This window comes from Rhincodon typus, chromosome 28 (genome assembly GCF_021869965.1).
Source record: "Rhincodon typus isolate 14 chromosome 28, sRhiTyp1.1, whole genome shotgun sequence".
Classification (NCBI taxonomy): Eukaryota; Metazoa; Chordata; class Chondrichthyes; order Orectolobiformes; family Rhincodontidae; genus Rhincodon; species Rhincodon typus.
Genome location: NC_063359.1, coordinates 30,789,220 through 30,807,002, shown reverse-complemented (window position 1 = coordinate 30,807,002; position 17,783 = coordinate 30,789,220). Strand labels below are relative to the sequence as shown.

The following is a 17,783-nucleotide window of genomic DNA, read 5'->3' as shown; positions in this document are numbered from 1 at the left end:
AAGCCAGAGCTAACCAGTCCACTGACATTTGGACAAGTTGTGACTGGACTGTCTTAGAGCGGTTCATTACAAATCTAAATGCCCAAGTTAGCACAAAAAAAGAACCAACAGGTTCAAAGGTTAGTTTTCGGTCTTGTCTCCGTGAACTGTGAGGAGGATCTAAATGAATCAAATTTGGGAAAAAAAAGTTCACTTTGTCTAAGGTAATAAACCCAGCAAAGTTGGACAGGTGAGGAACTGAAAGTAATCTATTTCAAAGACTTTTTCTGGTGTGCAAACATTATTTTTAAAAGTGTCCTTTGCTATTTTTCTACTCTCTTCATTCTGATCTTTGAATGTGCCTTTTGTTTCTGTTCAAAAGCTGGACTGTTCTAGCCACAGCTAACTTCAATATCATAGTGTTTTTATAGCGCAGAAAGAGACCTCTCGTCCCATCGTGTCTGTACTGGTCATCAAGAATCAATCAATTCTATTCCCATTTTCCAGCAATTGGCCCATCAACTTGTATGCTGAGGCATTTCAGGTGCTTACCTAAATACTTCACAAATGTCTTGAAGGATCCCCCCCAAGCCACCCTTTTAGGCAGAGAGTTCCATACACTCACCACCTTCTGGGTGAAACAAATTCTCCTCAAATCCACTCCAAACCTCTTGTTCCTTATGTTAAAACTGTTTTTCCTGGTTAATGTCCTTCTACTGAGGGGGAAATTTCACTCTAATCAACCAATCTGTGCCATGAATGTATTAGTTACTGGACAGGAAGCTTTCTGTCTTTATTGAAATTATTACACAAAGCAATGTGCCGTTCTTGCCATCATCAACTGACTTTTAAGATGGTTAGCCTGCCACCCAGTCTGTAGAAATGACACTCATCAGTAATGAGCAAGATTGTCTTTGACTCTTCATAAGTACAGAAGGAGTTTTGCATTGAGACCCGAGCAGGGCCATCCAGGTGCCCAAGCTTGTCCTAAACCTATTGAGCAAGGACCTATCTCAATGTGATAACTCATACAAATAATTCAAATTCAACAGATGGGGTTTTTCACAGGAAACCTGTTAGTGACTTCGTATTTCCATTCCTTGATCCAAAGGATGTGCGCTGATGGATCTGGCTCAGGACAGTTGCTCTGTATGGCTTGCCACAAGGTGGGTTGAATAGGTTTTCATCAATTGGCTAATTTGTGGCAGAGCAATGTTTGCAAGGACTGGACGACGGAGGACAGGTGTTGAGTGAAAAGTTCTAGTTACAAAACACGTTGCACTTGTTGCATTCAGTAGAGTATTAAAAAAATGGGCGTGTGATCACTTGTTCCAGACAGGTACACAGTATTTTGCTGCAAAGTATTACAGGACAAATGCTGAGGTCCAGAGCGCTGTGGCAGCAGCACCCCATGTTGATCTGGCAAGTTTGTTTCCTGGGATTCTTTGTAGTTTTGACTTTGTTGCAGTTTTCTTCAGAAGTTCCCAGAAGAATAAAATCCCATCAAGAGTCATTCTCATTGTGTTAGGTTGGGATCAAACTGCAGACTGGGGCCGTCACATTTACATAGGCACTTCTTATTTGGCAGCTGGCATTGTGGAGTTTAAATACATGAGAGAAGATTTTAGGGGGATTCAACATGAGGTGCCATTAGGTGCAGTAGCCTATTAGCTCTAAAGGATGGGGATAGGGTGGCACAACAGATCTCGTTAATACAGATGAACTTGTGGCTCATGGTTGTTGCCAGGTTGTTTGAATATAAGGTGAATGGAAATCAGCCTAGCACAGAGCCCTGTGGAAGTCCATGACCAGTCTATTCCAAGTTTACAGTAGACAAACATACCCAAAATGTTGACTGCTCCTTTCCTTCAGATGCTGCCTGGCCTGCTGTGATCTTCCAGCCTCCTGTTTGTCTACCTTGGATTCCAGCAGCTGCAGTTTTTGGTCTCTATTCCAACTATACCCCCCTCACCCGAGACAGACTCAGAATTGATTTTTTTATTTATTTGTCACGTGTACTAAGTTTAGGAATACGTAAGTACTGCGAAAAGTGCACAAAGTCACTATTTGCTGGCACCCACTTGGTTACAAAAAACAGAATTAAAAGATTTAACAGAGCCAAAAGGTAAGTAAGAAAAAAAAAGTCCAGATCTCAGAGTCCCAAGTCCCATCTCCACAATGGTGCAGGCCCCGCTCCAATCGCTAGGACACCCAGGAGGCTTCCGCCGCCGCCATGGGAAAGGCCCGCTCTCACCGCCGACTGCTGCCCCCTCACAGACCCCGCTCTCACCGCCCACTGCCCCCCCACCGGCCCCGCTCTCACTGCCACTGTCTCACAAGCCCCACTCTCACCATCACTGCCTCACCGGCCCCACTCTCACCACCACTGTCTCACTGGCCCCGATCTCGCCACCGAACCGGCTCCACTCTTGATCCACTGCCATCACTCCGGCCCACCCTCGATCCACCGTCGCTGTAGGAGATGGCCTGTGTGTTCAGCTCCCACTATGTGGTTCTCGGTTGTGACCTGCCTGCTTAGGTAGGTAGCCAAAAGGGCGGAAATTGGGGGGGAATAGAATTACTAGACAGAGGAGAGTGAAGAAGAAGAGAAAAAGAAAGGAAAAGGAAAGCCAACCGGAGAGCAGAGTAAAGCTCCGAATGAAGCGAATTACCCTGCCACCGCCTTGCTAAGTGGATCCTTTCTTTGCTTGTTGCAAATACGTTTTAACAATTGAGCCTGATTAGAACAATTTGGGACAGTTTTAGGAGCAGGTTCATGTGCAGCGATGAGGTTCAGTAGTGCAATGCCTGTCTTTAGGTTCTTCTGGGTACCATTGGAGGGGGTGTGGTTAGTGGTAGTGGATTAAACATTGGCCTTTGATAAAGCGAAGTATTTTTTGCAAAACGTTTAAGAATTTTTAGATATTCGTAAAATCAGAATGGGGAGCCAGTGAATGTGGTGTATTTGGATTTTCAGAAGGCTTTTTATATAATTCCACATGGTAAATTAGTAGATAAAAATTGGAGTAATTGGGGCCCATATTGTGGATTCTTTTACAGGCAGAAAGTAGAGTGTAGGTCATTTTCTGGTTGGAGGCTGTGACCAGTGGCACACTGTAAGGATAGTGTTTGAGCTCCAGCTTTCCCACAATCTATGTCAATGATTTGGATGTGGGAACCCATTTTATTATTTCCAAGTTTGCCGATGGTATAACATTGGGTGGGAAAATGTGTTGTGAGGAGAATGCAAAGAGATACAGAGGATTTCAGACAGACTGAGTGAAAAGGCAAGAACAAGGCAGATGGAATATTACATGGAAATTATATTTAAATGGTGAAATAATAAATCTGGAATTACAATCAAGCCTAATGGAGACTGTGTAACCGTTGTCAATTATCACAAAACACATCTGATTCACTAATCCTTTTAAGGAAGGAAATCTGTCTTTCTTTCCTGGCCTGGCCTACATGTGACTCTAGACCCACAGCAATGTGATTGACTCTTCATGGCTGTCTGGGTAACTAAGGAGTGGCAGTAAATGCTGGCCTGGCCAGTGTCGCCAACACCTGTGAATGAATTAAAGTAAGGACTCAGATGCCCTTGCAGTTGCTGAATCTTTTATTCTGTCACATGTGATGACTTTTGTTTCTTGAGGAATGGAGCCTACCTTCTGGCAGAGAAAGAGAGTCATAAAGGTGTCACTAAACATGGGCCTTTCTATGCTTGAGCAGTTTGACTGGAATTCCATCCCTCTGTTTGCTGAGCAGTCTATGGCTTTCTCAAGCTCCAGGGATGAGATGTTGTTCACTGAACACATCATGGCAGTAATCTGCAGGTCAGGCTCAAAAATGGGCTGAGAAATGTCTGACTCACACTAGTACAGCTCAAAGCAGTGTCCAGCCCAATGGGAAATCTGTTTATGTCTCTGGTGACTATACCACTGTCTGCCAATTTCAGGAGCCAGCATCTTTGATGATTGTCAGACCTAGCCCTCTTGATCCCTTAATGCATAGCTCATAGCTTTCCATTGTCACAGGCAGGATGGATTTCTTGACAGAAGTTGATGCATTGTTTATTTTCACTGTACCTCCTTGTCTTTTGCACAGCTGTCTTAGCTACTGTCAGGTCCTGTAGTGTTTTAGCTGTTGCATTCATGTTATGCATCATGTAGGCTTTATATTTTGCATCAATGATGGATGTCACCTCAGCTCAGCAGGTCTTAAGCCAGTCCTTGTTGTGGTTCCACCATTACCAAATTATTCTTCTGCTGCTTCACAGGTGATTGAACAGAGTGACTAGCAAGCTTCATCAGAATCAACATCAGCACTTCCTGGTAAAACTTTGGGAACAGCACTCTGCTGACAGCGCAAAGTGCTGGTATTTGGCAACATTACTTGTGTAAGGGATATTACCGCATGGTATGCCATCCCATTTGGAACTGTGGAAGGTTTGGGGTCTATTTGCCTGCTGCTGACATAAGAGTGGTTGTTGTTGCAGTCTACCACTTTAGTAGATGTAGGTGTGGAGAGCACTGGGCAGATCATGCCTCTCAAGATGATCTGGTCTGGTTGGTGCCAATGTCCAGACTTTGGGTGACTCTATGATACATTACGGTGGTGTATGCCCTGAAAGAAGGTATGGATGATGCAGACGTCACTCAGGACATAAACCTCAAGAAAGCACTGTCCAATATTGTTGATCTTGCCTTGTTAACTGAGGCACATTGGCCTTAAATCATTCTTAGTCCTAGCATGTTAATTGCAGTCACCCAGGATGCCCTTTGCTAATCGAATCACAGAAATACTCTTTGAGCTGCTGATGTACAGAGTTGATGCACAGACACGTATGAAGTTGACTGCTCTTATGTCAGATGACCGCCACAGGGAGATGAAGCACTCCGTGATTGATACTGGTGACTCAATTGATTGTGTCAGCTGGTAGTTCACTACAAAGCCTCTGCCATATTCATCGTGGTTTTCGGTGTTCACTTCATGCTAGCAGAAAATATGATTAGACTCACAAATAGAACCCGTGTTAGCTAATCCAGCTTCTTGTGGACCAATAAGGTGGCCACCAACCTCACATATCTCACACTCAGTCAAGTCCATCTTGCTCACACTTGTTGTGGAGTGTCAGTTATTGTTCTTGCTCATAGTCTTCACCCTACAGCTTCTGAACCAAAAGATTACCTTCTTTTGCTGGACTAACAATTAATAACAATCATTGGAAGATAGAAAGCATCACAAAACTGAAAATGTTTTGTCCAGGCAATTGCCATCCAGATTTATTTACACCCAATTTATGGAAACAGAGACATAGGTACAAGACTACACACCATGATCAGTAACACACCTGACGTACAGTTAGGTTCACTGTTTCAATATGTCTTTATTCTTCTGGCGTGCAGTTAGAAAGATAGTCTCTAATTACATACGTAAGACTCACTGATGCACATACAGCAACTTCCGTACAATCAATTGAAATTAATCAGCTTTAAAATACTTTACATTACAGAGATATTTGCTTTTTTCAAATCCAAACATTTTAAAATCAGGCAATCCATCCAGCTTGATTACGTCAAAGAAAGAAACAGTGGCATGCCAGCCAATGGCAATGCCTATCTTAAACCACAATTTATTAGCAACACATAACTGTTGACATAAAATTCAAAGCACATCCATTCACAGATTAAGACAAGATTACAGTTGGATGAATTCAATCGCCAGAGGGCTCAGATGAATATTCACAACAAAATGTTCTTAATCAATCCAGCATTGATGAGGACTATCTGCATTGCAGGCAGTTGTATAGATTCACTTTCCACAGAACAAAAGAGATTTCAAAAAGGTGCAATGGACACAGCAGGCTTGTGCCAATTTTTAAACAATGACTTAGCCTAACTATTTAAAAGTAGACACAAGACACAGTTTATTTACATTAGAATCTGATGCAAATTGAACCTGTTTAGCCTAACTAATTTCTAGTTCATACAGGCCCACGGTGCAAGATTGACACTGATTAACACAAAATAGATAATCCTACTCACAGTAGCCACATGATGGTTAGTCTGGGTCATATAAAACGTCACAGTGAGGGTGGGGCGTGGGGTTGCATTTCTGTAATTGTTGCAGCAGTATGGGACATAGCTATATAATGCATACAATCTATGAATACAACTATGTCTATTGTTGAGCAAGAGCAAAGGATGTTTTCACTGCACTATGTCTGAACCAACTGTACTTGACATTGATAATCCAAAACAGACCATTTTGTTCCCAATACTAATGTGCCACACCTTGATAAGCCGATACATTTTAAAAATATGTTTTGTTTTTATTTACAAGACAAAGTAATAGAGAATGGAGTTCATGTCAAAATGCATCACTTACTCTTGACATCACCATGGTGAAGAGACACATGGTTGTTCTTTATTCCTGTAACAATGGCTATGCTTCTTTTAAAATCAGAATCAAAAGACTGCAGTGACTTTGCAATGGACCTCTATCACTGACCCTTATGTTAATACAAGTCTGAATCTTGGTAGGTGTCACATTTATAAAGCATTGATTTGATATCTGCAATAATTATACCCGTCATCCTGTCATTGCTTCTGTCCTTGGTAAGTTTTGCTCCTTTGATATTTGCTGCAAGCACTGTATATGCCAGCAATCAGAATGTTTTGAGACGTGGAATTGGTGCAGATGGAGAGATTATGTAGGCTGTGATTGGAATCATTGCCTGTGCCTACACTGAACAGAGAGGTGAGAGAAGAGAAGAAAGGGGAGAAAAGATGGCCGATGACTGGAAGGGGAACCTGACCTTTGTCTTCGCATACAAAGGGACCATGTGATTGAGAGGCAACAGAGAACCAGTGGTGGAGGTGGAAGGAGCCTTCAGGAAGGGAAAGAGAGAACATTGAGGAGTGAGCTGGTGGTATAGGCAAGAGTAGGTTGAGGGGAATGGGTAAGAAAGAAAGCTGGCACAGAAATAAATCATGGAGTTAAGCAAGGAAGGATGAAAAACCAAATTGCTGGAAAAGCTCAGTGGGTCTGACAGCATCTGTGAAGGATAAAAACAGAGTTAACGTTTCGGGTCCGGTGACCCTTCCTCAGAACCGGACCCGAAACGTTAACTCTGTTTTTTCCTTCACAGATGCTGCCAGACCTGCTGAGCTTTTTCAGCAACTTTGTTTTTGCTCCTGATTTACAGCATCCGCAATTCTTTTGGTTTTATTTAAGGAAGGATGAAATTTCAGCTTTTAAATAGAGACTTACTATATTCCAATGCAGATCTGCAAAAAATGACCATGCGAAAGACAGATTTTGTCTGGTTCATTCTATTCTGACAGACTCTATAGTATTATCTCCTACTTAAGTAACATTTCTATAATCCTGGGGGAGGCAATGGCCTAGTGGTATTATCGCTATACTGTTAATCCAAAGACCCAGATAATGGTCTGGGGACCTGAGTTTGAATCCCACCATAGCAGATGGTGGAATTTGAATTCAATAAAAATATCTGGAATTATGAATCTATTGTCGATTGTCAGGAGAAACCCATCTGGTTCACAAATGCCCTTTAGGGAAGGAAACTGCCATGCTTACATGTGACTCCAGACACACACAGCAATGTAGCTGACTCTTAACTGCCCTGTGGGCAATTAGGGATGGGCAATAAATGCTGCCTGGCCAGTGATGCCCTCATCCCGTGAATGAATAAAGAACAAAGGATAGAAGGAGTCACCAGTTGTCCACAAGTGACGGTGGGTATCTCTCTCTATTTGAGCGAGATAGTTGGTTATTACATTTGAGAGGAACATACCACAGCAAGTATGGGGCAGGAAAGGAGGGAGGTTCCCAGTCCATAATAAAACTGCTGCGGATGCTGAAAATCTGAAAGAGCTGGAGAAACTCAGCAGGTCTAGCGGCATCCGTGGAGAGAGAAACAGAGTTAATATTTCGAGTCCAGTGATCAGTTTGTGTTGGTTTAGTGGATTTCAGGAGAAAAGCTAGCAAAACCTCATTAAAAAAACTCCATGACTTGAGTAAAACATATGGGACAGGTCTCGCGATGGTTGTCGCAGCAGAATAGACAGAGCTTACAGGAAGATGCACAAGCCCCGACTCGCGGGGTTTGCCTGGGGAAACTGAATTTCCGATGGACAATTACTCGGCATCTGCAACTGTCCAAAGAGAACCCCAACTCAAAGCTACAGTTGGAGATTTCAGATCATTCCAACTGCCCTGCCTGGCAGTTTACTAGCAGTGATTGCAGTCTTGTAACTTGCTCTAACACCTGGCTAAAACTATAAAACTGAGAACTGCCCAACTCCTACTCACCGGCCACCACAGACTCTCCATCCTGATCCAGTAACTACACCACACCCTTGACCTGACCCCTGCTTCCCTCCAGATCTAACACCCTGACACCCCCCAGCTGCCCTGAATCCAATGGTCCTCTCAATGGCCTGTGACTCTCCAGCACCCTTCAGATTCGACACCCTCCAGATATTCAGATTGGATCTGACACCCTCTGACTGCTATCCGCTAATGATCCAACACTCACCTGACCTGACCCTGACACTGTCGGACCTGACACACACCCCACTCTGATTCTCCGTGGGACATGAACCCCACCCCACATGAACGTGACACGAGCCACACCCACCCTTAACCCATAGCACTGACTTGACCCCTGAAGCAGCCCCAACTTCCCTCGACCTATCCCAAGTTCTCATCCACTTTCCTGCCATCCCCGCCCACTTTGCTGCCCTGCCTTCACCCACCTGGCACCTGTAAACTTTCACCCAGCTGACCCCATGACCCCAATTGTCCTGACAGTCATTAACCTCCTACCACCCACCTGGCACCAGTACCCCTCAACCACCACTATACCCTCTAAAATGGCCTGCCAGTCTACACGCCCCCTCCCCACCAGCCATCTGTACTACTTACCCTCCTGGAAACATACCCCCTAGCTGTACCTCCTGCTGGAAAAAGAGTGTGGTTGCGGCACCAGTTCTTTCTGTGGCTGGCTGTAAGGACTCATGGCAAGCAATTTTTAGTCTGATCTGGGTTGAAATATAGATTCTAACCCGGATCAGAAAGTTTGGGTCAGTATATTTAAAGTGAGTCAGCTGTTGGAATAGATCCAACTGAAGACAACCAAATCTAAAATGGTCACCTATGTTGGTGTGTTATTTTGTGGTCAGTTATCTGAGTTTGGGTGGTACCTGGCGTTACAGGCTGCTGTTTCACTCAGCCTTGATGCTGCACAGGGAAGTGAAGCCATGTTTTCATGACCTCAAAGGGCCTTAGAATGTCCTTGTAGGCAGTAGCAAACACCATAGAGATGAGCACAGACCGGTAAATATAATGAAACGTCTGTAGATATACCATAGGCTTTTATTATTCTTTCTGTTTATAATTATTCCAGCTGATATTATCACTGGATAGATCAGATCCCTGACTGAAACCTGGGTTGATAGATCAAATTTTGTTCTGTTTTGGTTTTAGCAGAGAGGTCTCTCACTCAAACATAAACTACAGGTTTTGCCCTAGCAACAAAAGAATTCAAAAGCGATTCAACAGATATCGCATCTGGGGGTCAGTAAACGGGGAGGGCGTTGCATGGATTTTACGTTATGGAGGTTGGAAGTCATTTTAATAATTACCTATGAATTACAGCAGGTTTTAATTCCTCTAACTTTTTCTGGCTAACTATTAAGTGAAGTATGCTGGAACCATCAGAAGTCTCTGATTCTTAACTCAGAATTGGAGACATTTTGTGGGTTCCACATGCTGGGTAGTTAACCATTTGAACATTTCAATTTCCAGAACAATTCCTAGGGAGTTAGTTGCATCAGGAACTCTGCACAGTCCTGATACACATCACGTCACAATGCTGCCAGGACAGCTATCTTCCAATGCAATGGACCATAACACCTGTGCTCATCATCTTGTATAAACAATGTTTACCTGCTGGAAGCTGCTTGGGATGACAAAGGTTTTAATATCATAGAGTCACAAAAGCATAGAGATGTACAGCACAGAATCAGACCCTTCAGTCCAACTCATCCATGCCGACCAGATATCCTAAATAAATCTAGTCCTATTTGCTAGCATTTGGCCCATATCCCTCTAAACCTTTTCTATTCATATACCCGTCCAGATGCCTTTTAAATATGGTAATTGTACCAGCTTCCACCACTTCCTTTGGTAGCTTGTTCCATGCATGTATCACCCTCTGCATGAAGAACTTGTCCCTTAGGTCTCTTTTAAATCTTTCCCCTCTCACCTTACGCCTATGCCCTCTAGTTTTGGACTTCCTCACCCTGAGGAAAAGACCTTGTGCATTTACCCTATCCATGCCCCTCATGATTTTATAAACCTCTATAATGTCACCACTCAGCCTCCACTGCTCCAGGGCCCCAGCCTATTCAGCCTCTCCCTATAGCTCAAACCCTCCAACCCTGGCAATATTCTTATAAATCTTTCCTGAACCCTTTTAAGTTTCACAACATCTTTCCTATAGCAGGGAGACCAGAATTGCATACAGTATTCCAAAAGTGGCTTATCCAATGTCCTGTACTCCCTTCATTTCTTTTTGATCATTCATTTTCCTGTCCAGTAAATGCTTGAGATCAATCATCTGTAATGTAAATTCAATTAGGCTGAGGATTCGTAACCCAAGGTATCAAAATATATATTCTTTCAAGCACTCATTTTGAGATTTGGGGAGCTTCCTTTTGGCTTAAGTACCTACTTTTATATTCTCACAGATTCATTAATTAGGAGATGCAGCCAGATCGGAACAATATTTCTGTATTTGTGTTGACAAATGGGGTATTTAGACTCTCACAGAAACAGAATTAGAATCATACATCAACATCCTCAATAATAATCAAATCACCATTAAATCCCCATTCCTTGCTTCCGCCATATTTAAATTGGCACAAGACAACAGCATAAATTAGCAACAAAAAACGTCGTTTTCAAAATAACTGACATGCTTCAACATACAAAAAGCCATTACCCTGAACATACTTCCATAAACTGGTGAGGTCTCAGCTAATGTGGTGCCATTGCATATGCAAAAACCTGGAACATTTTAACCATTCGCTTACTACCCTTTTTACTCCATTTCAGTTCTCAATCTCAGATTTAAATTTAACTATTAACACAATGGTCATTACAGTAGGATTCACTACATTATTTCCGCATATAATAGCTCCTGATCTTGCGCAACCTTATAATAGAGATTTGCAAGGAATATTTTACCTCAGTGTTTTAAAGTATTCTCAGATCCCAATTGGCTGTGTGACTTTTTCTGATGGGTTTAAACTTATTTTTTTGCCCCTTGCAGCTTCCTTCTCCCCTTGTAGCCTTATTCCCTCCCCAGAGCCCTCTTAGAACCCTTTACTGCCCCACAAGGCTGTTACAGCTGCCTCTTTCCCTCCCCCCACACCTATTCTCCGTAGCAGCCTCCCATTAGACTGAGCTTGCAGCATAGACCAAATGCAAATCTCGATCATAGTGTCAGCACAAAAAGCTCCCCTGATCCTTGCATTGGCTAAAGATGGTCCCCTGGTGACTCCCTCACTGCTATCACTTACTTTCCTAATTCTCATTGCTCCTATATTTACAGGTATCTTCTCTCCTGTCTTTGTTATTGATAGGTTTACTAACAAGCCTGTCAAGAGCAAGCATGGGATAGAATTGGCCTATGATTGGAGCAGTGGCTCCTCATCATTTCCTTCCATTCTGTGTTCTCTGACTGGATGCCCCATGAGTGAACTTTCCTGGGACATTTAGGGATGGATGAGCCCTCTGCTCCTGTGTATTTTGAGCATGAGCCCCATCTCATGCTTCCTATTGTTCAAGCTACTTAAGTTAGTAGTTTTGCAAAGTTTTCTTTTCGTCTAGCTTCTTAATTTTAATGTACTGAATACTGTGGTATTAGTAGCCTTCTGTTCTGACAGGTTGGTGGATTTCAATTCCATTCCCAAAACGATGTTCGAGTCCATCTTGGCAATGCCTACTATCTGCTGCAGCCCCACACAGAGCGTTGTAGAGAGAAATGTCATTTTTTCTGATTAGCAGAAAATGTTATTGGAAATACTTCCACCCCCACTCATTCATAGGGTTTCTTATTCATAGGGTTCCACCATGGAGAGAATAATCTTTCCACAACCCTTATTTCACCAATCAGAAAGTGACATCTTCTAATCTGCCGGCATCATGTTTAAAAATTCAATATTCTGATGTCAGAAATATTCCCAATGCTGGAGTATGGTCAGTGCAGCTTGGCTCACTGCAAGATACACCCTGAGAAAGAAGGGCAGTCGATCGCCTCCCAGGCTTTATCCAATCAACCAACACCAATGGGCACAACACAATGGAAGAAAGAACGACTTACTTGTGAAAAGCAAGGTCTAATCTATCACTCACTCTGTACTCTGTAACATTGGTTTGTCTGTTGACCCACACCAGATGCCAGACATTCGATATTTTTAGCATTCTTCAAGATGTGAGCACCGCAGGTAAAACTGCCATGTATTGCCTGTCCCTAGATACCCTTGAAAAGGTAATGCTGGACAGCCTTCTCATACTGGTGTTGTCCCCATGATGGTAGTACCCAGATTGCTATTATATAGTGAGTTTCAGTGTACTGATGCAGCCACAAGGAATCTTAGCAACATGCACTAATAGGTAACATAATGATCCAGGGTTTGTTAGAACCAAAGGCACTGAAATCCACTAATAGAACAATCTGCAGAATATCTGATAGCAAAAAGGTGTGAAACAGGGGTACAAACTTTGGGCAACCCCTGACAAGTTCACATAATTACTTTTACACAACGGAATAATGGAATAGAGAGCACCAGACATCACAGTGCAAAAGCTATTCAAAAGTAAGTAATTGGTTGTGGAACACTTTGGGACACGCTATGGCCTTATAAAAATGCAAGATCATTCTATAAAGATATACCCATAGTTTTACCAGGTTTAATTTGTGTGTTGATACTAAAACACATTTGCAGATATATTTTAATATTTTATAGTGCTCAGTTTGTCACCTTAAATTTGTGACCTGCTTTTGACCTGCAACTATTTGTATGTCAACCTTGTGATGTACAAATCCTATTAGAAATAAGCATGACCTAGTCAACATCCTGGTTATGGGCCAATAAGTGGCAGGTAGCTTTCGTGCTAGACAACGGCCATCTCCAAACAGGGAGAATCTAACCATCAGCCCTGAGATTCAATGGCGTTATCACCACTGAATCCTGCACTATGAACATTCTGAGAGTTACCATTGACTAGAAACTGAGCTGGACAAGTCAAACAACTACTGTGGCTATTAGAGCAAATCAGAGACTAGGAATTCTACAATGGGTAATTCATCTCCTGTATCCCCAAAGCTGTCCACCATTAACAAGGCACAAGTAAGGAGTGTGTGAATATTTTCCACTTGCCTGGTTGAATGCAGCTCCAGCAACATTCAAGAAGCTGGAGCCCATGCAGTGTGTTTGATTGGCACCTCTCTAACATCTTCACTTTCACTTTCTCTACTATTGGTGCACAGCAGCAGCATTGCAGAATATCTGTAGAAATACACTGCAGAAATTCACCAAAGCTTCTTGGAAATCTCCTGCATCTTCACTACCTAGAAGGACAAGGAGTAGATACTTACTTGCCACCTGCAAGTTCCTCTGCAAGCCACACACCATCAGAAGTTTGAAATATATTGCTATTCATTCACTATTGCTGGGTCAAAATCCTGGAACTCCTTCCCTAATAGCATTGTGACTGTTACTATACCCAAAGAACTAGAGCTATTCAGGACCATCACCTTCTGAAGGGCAATTAGGGATGGGCAATAAACGCTGGAATAAAAATGCAGCATCCTTATGTGGGAGATGAATTAGGAAAGCATACATCATGATTGTATTGGTTCTTTTGGATGTGCTGGTGTTGGCAATTCTAATAGCCCTTCCACATTTCATTCTTTCTTATTTTGAGTCCATGTCAAAAGAACAAATTGCAAGCAAGAATAACAAAAAATTCTGGCTAAAACCTTCCAGAATCATTTGTTTATATTGTCCTCATGATGTAGCTGTATGGAAACAAAGTGCTTTTCTCAAAGAAACAAACAATAGCTGAAAGACAATTTTACTCAAGCAAGGGCTGTGTTTTCATGGTTGAATAGACATGCTGCCCAGATTGCCACATAATGAAAGATCATGTGGACAAGACATTAGAAAACTGCTACCTCATGAAGCCAGCATGAGTAGTTCTGAAAGAGAGGGGCAAAGGGAGAAAGTTGCTGTGATAAATGAACATCTTTTTTAGCATTACATATTTGAATATGGCAGTCAAGCTTGCTCATTATTTCACAGATTTACAGAGAAGAAATACTAATTGAATCAAAGAATAGGAATTGTAATGAGCAAACTAGCTCATTTCATCTAGATGGTTATTGCCTGCAGTGTGAATTGTATGCACAAACCCACATACATGAGCAGCTCAATGGAGACCATTTAAAACCCATACCATGTGCGTGAAGACATTTTCATGCTGTCAGTTTTAGTTAGAATCAACCCCAGATCCCAGCAATGTGCAAAAATCTTTTGAAGGTGTTAACAAGTTAACAAAGCCATTAATAAAACATATGGATTTCTGGGGCTTTTGAAGTTATTGCGAAGTGTACAGTACAGGAGCCAGGAAGTTATAATGAACCAACATAAACTAATAGTTCAGCCTGGGTTAAACTATCGTATCCAATTCCCGGCATTGTTGTGATCCTAGGTGATAGTACTGTTAGACAAGTCAGATCCCAGAATTAAATCTGGCTTGATAGATTTTTTAAAATTTCTGTTAACATTGCAGTTATTCACTGAAACATAACACAGGCTACAGGGTCTCTTTAACAAAAGAACACAATTTATTACACAACAGGTGAAAACAAAAATAATGCAACATATCCAGATATAACACACATATAGAAGTATCTTAAAAGACCCAACAAAACAAAGTTTCAACCAATTTACCAACATCATCATTCTCTACAGTGATTTAAATCTAGAAAAAACTACCTCTCTATATCAAATCTTTAAGTTCAACTTAACAGATTCTTTCCATTTTCTGTCCTGTGAAATTGCACACAATCCTCACAGAACTGAAGAGTTTAGACTTTACCAGCTTCTAATAACCTGCAGATTTCTAACAAAACACTCTTGGTCTAGAAGTTGCATAAACTAATCTACTGAAGTAATTCATTCCCTTAACTGCTCTGAAAAATCTCCTTTCTAGGAAATAGACTATTCTTGCTGCTGACTCCAGTCAGGTCTACTCCAAGCTACTCTAAAAACATTCTGCATTTCCAAACAAGAAGTCGATCTTAACTGAGAACAAGCTAATGGCCTTCAATGTTTATTGAGCCTGTCATAAACTACCATGGTATAAACAATTTCCAGTAACACTCCAACAGTACTAATCCCCTGCTCTCTGACAAGTACTGGATTTGGCACTGTTCTGGCAGGACCATTCACAAAAGTAACCAAAACCCAAATGTCACTATTTTAAAATGCAAACTCTAGCAAGAATATCTATATAATATATATATGTGTATAAATGACATACATTTCATCACAGCACTGCACTTTAAGAATCTTTTGAAAGCTTTAGAGATGGTAGAGAAGACATTCACTGGGATGGTTTCAGAGATCAATTACATAGATGGACTGGAGAAAGAGGTGATGCTCTCCTTGAAGTAGAGAAGGCAAAAGTGGGAAACAATAAAGGTGTCTAAAATTCTGAACTGTTTGGATGGAGTGGGTTTATAGGCAGCTGTACTGTTTGAGCAATTGACAAAAGGACCAGAGGCAATCTGAGGAGAAGTTTATTTACACAATGACTGGTTAGAAGTTAGAATGCAAAGTCTGATGGGGTGGTGAAAATTACATTGAATCTACTTTCAAAGATGATGTTATAAAGTGGAGATTGACCCCCCACTCTGATAACTAAAACTGAAACACCCAGAGAGGAGTGCCTCGCCCTATAATCTGTTAAAAGGAGTGTGAAAAGGGGTATGATCTGGTTTCTTCAGCAACTTCTACTGATCAAACAAAATAAACCTCTGACACACACTTTACAAACTTTACAAACACTTTACAAAGTAACAATTTATTTATCTAACTCTAACAGTGAACAAATTAACTAAGTTATTAAACCAAACAAACCCCTTCTAACTGCTAACTATTCCTGAATAAAACAAAATTCTAATGGTATGCTGTTCCAATAAATACAATTTCTACTTATATAATACCCAAGTAATAAAAGTAGAATTTAGTCTCTCAAAATTACAGCCAGGTCACACGTCTTCCGGAATGTTCTGTGCGTTCTCCATTGAATGTTCTGACAGGAATGCCTTCCCCGTCGAAATCTTCTGTCAGGAATATTAACTAGTCGTGCCCTAGGTACCTTTGATTTAGATGGTGCTTTCTCTAAAACTTAGAGAAGACTGTGAGACCTAGCAATTCTCTCTTGAGAGCTGAGAGCTGTTAACTTTTGCAGATGGCAGTTTACTGTCCTGTCTTTGCCTGACTGCCCCTTCTTTTTTACCTTTGATGACATATCAATATTCCTTACAATAGGATTGGTCCTATGTTATCAAAACCATCAGATTTAATTTAATTGGTTTTTGGTATCTGGGTGCCCAGCTCAAATTAATTGTGTAAATTCAAAACTTGTCTTGATAACGAAACAAAACTGTTGCTTGGCCTGCTGACTGTACAGCCTTTTGATACAAATGTTTCAATGCAAGTGCTCTGTGCACCTGCAAACCCACAAGCTGCTGCCCACAGACATCCTTTTTGAATCTCTAAGCATAGAAAAAGCACATCATCTTTTAAAGGGACCGCACACTGCTTCCCCCTCTAACATTTTACAAAAATCAATATCTTACAGCACCAAATTCTAACATCTACCTTCCAATCCACAAACACTCTACCCAACTTCACAACAATGAATAGGCTAATTATTTGAAGGAGAAGAAAATGTAGGATTATGGAGGAAAGTGGGGTGTGAAATCACCTGGATTGCTCTTCAAAAGAAGCAGTGAAGACGCAATGGTATTCTAAATCCTGGCACCCATTCCATACACAGCATTAAAACCTCAAATAATTTCTTTTGGCAGAGGGAGCAAGACAAGGGATCTCTATGAATGATAAGACACTAGGAGGTTTTAAGGAACAGAAGGATCTTGGGGAGCTCGTTTATAAACTCCTGAAAGTGGGGGAACAGGTTAATAAGGTAGAAGGCATAAGGGACGTTTGCCTTTATCAGTCATGGCATAGATTATAAGAGCAAGGAGGTCATGTTGAAGCTATACGAAATTTTTGTTAGGTCACAGCTGGAGTACTGTGTGCTGTTCAGATCACACTATAGGAAAGATGTGATTGCACTGGAGGAGGTGTGGGGAAAATTCACCAGGATGTTGCCTTGGATAGAGCATTTCAACTATGAAGAAAGGGTGGATAAGCGCGGGTTATTTTCTTTGGAGCAGATCAGGCTGAGGGAAGACCTAATAGAGGTGTATACGATTATGAGAGGTATGGACAAGGTGGATAGAAAACAGAGATAGTAGGAACTGCAGATGCTGGAGAATCCGAGACAACAAGGTGCAGGGCTGGATGAACACAGCAGGCCAAGCAGCATCATAGGAGCAGAGAGGCTGATGTTTTGGGCCTAGACCCTTCATCAGAAAAGGGGGAGGGGAAGGGGGTTTTGAAATAAATAGG

The 17,783-nt window shown here is 41.7% G+C and overlaps 1 protein-coding gene across 4 annotated transcripts in view; it reads left to right on the top strand.

Moving 5' to 3' along the window:
* LOC109921011 (netrin-G2-like) overlaps positions 1 to 17,783 on the top strand; it is a 104,975-nt gene that overhangs the window by 14,746 nt on the left and 72,446 nt on the right. The window lies entirely within an intron of this gene.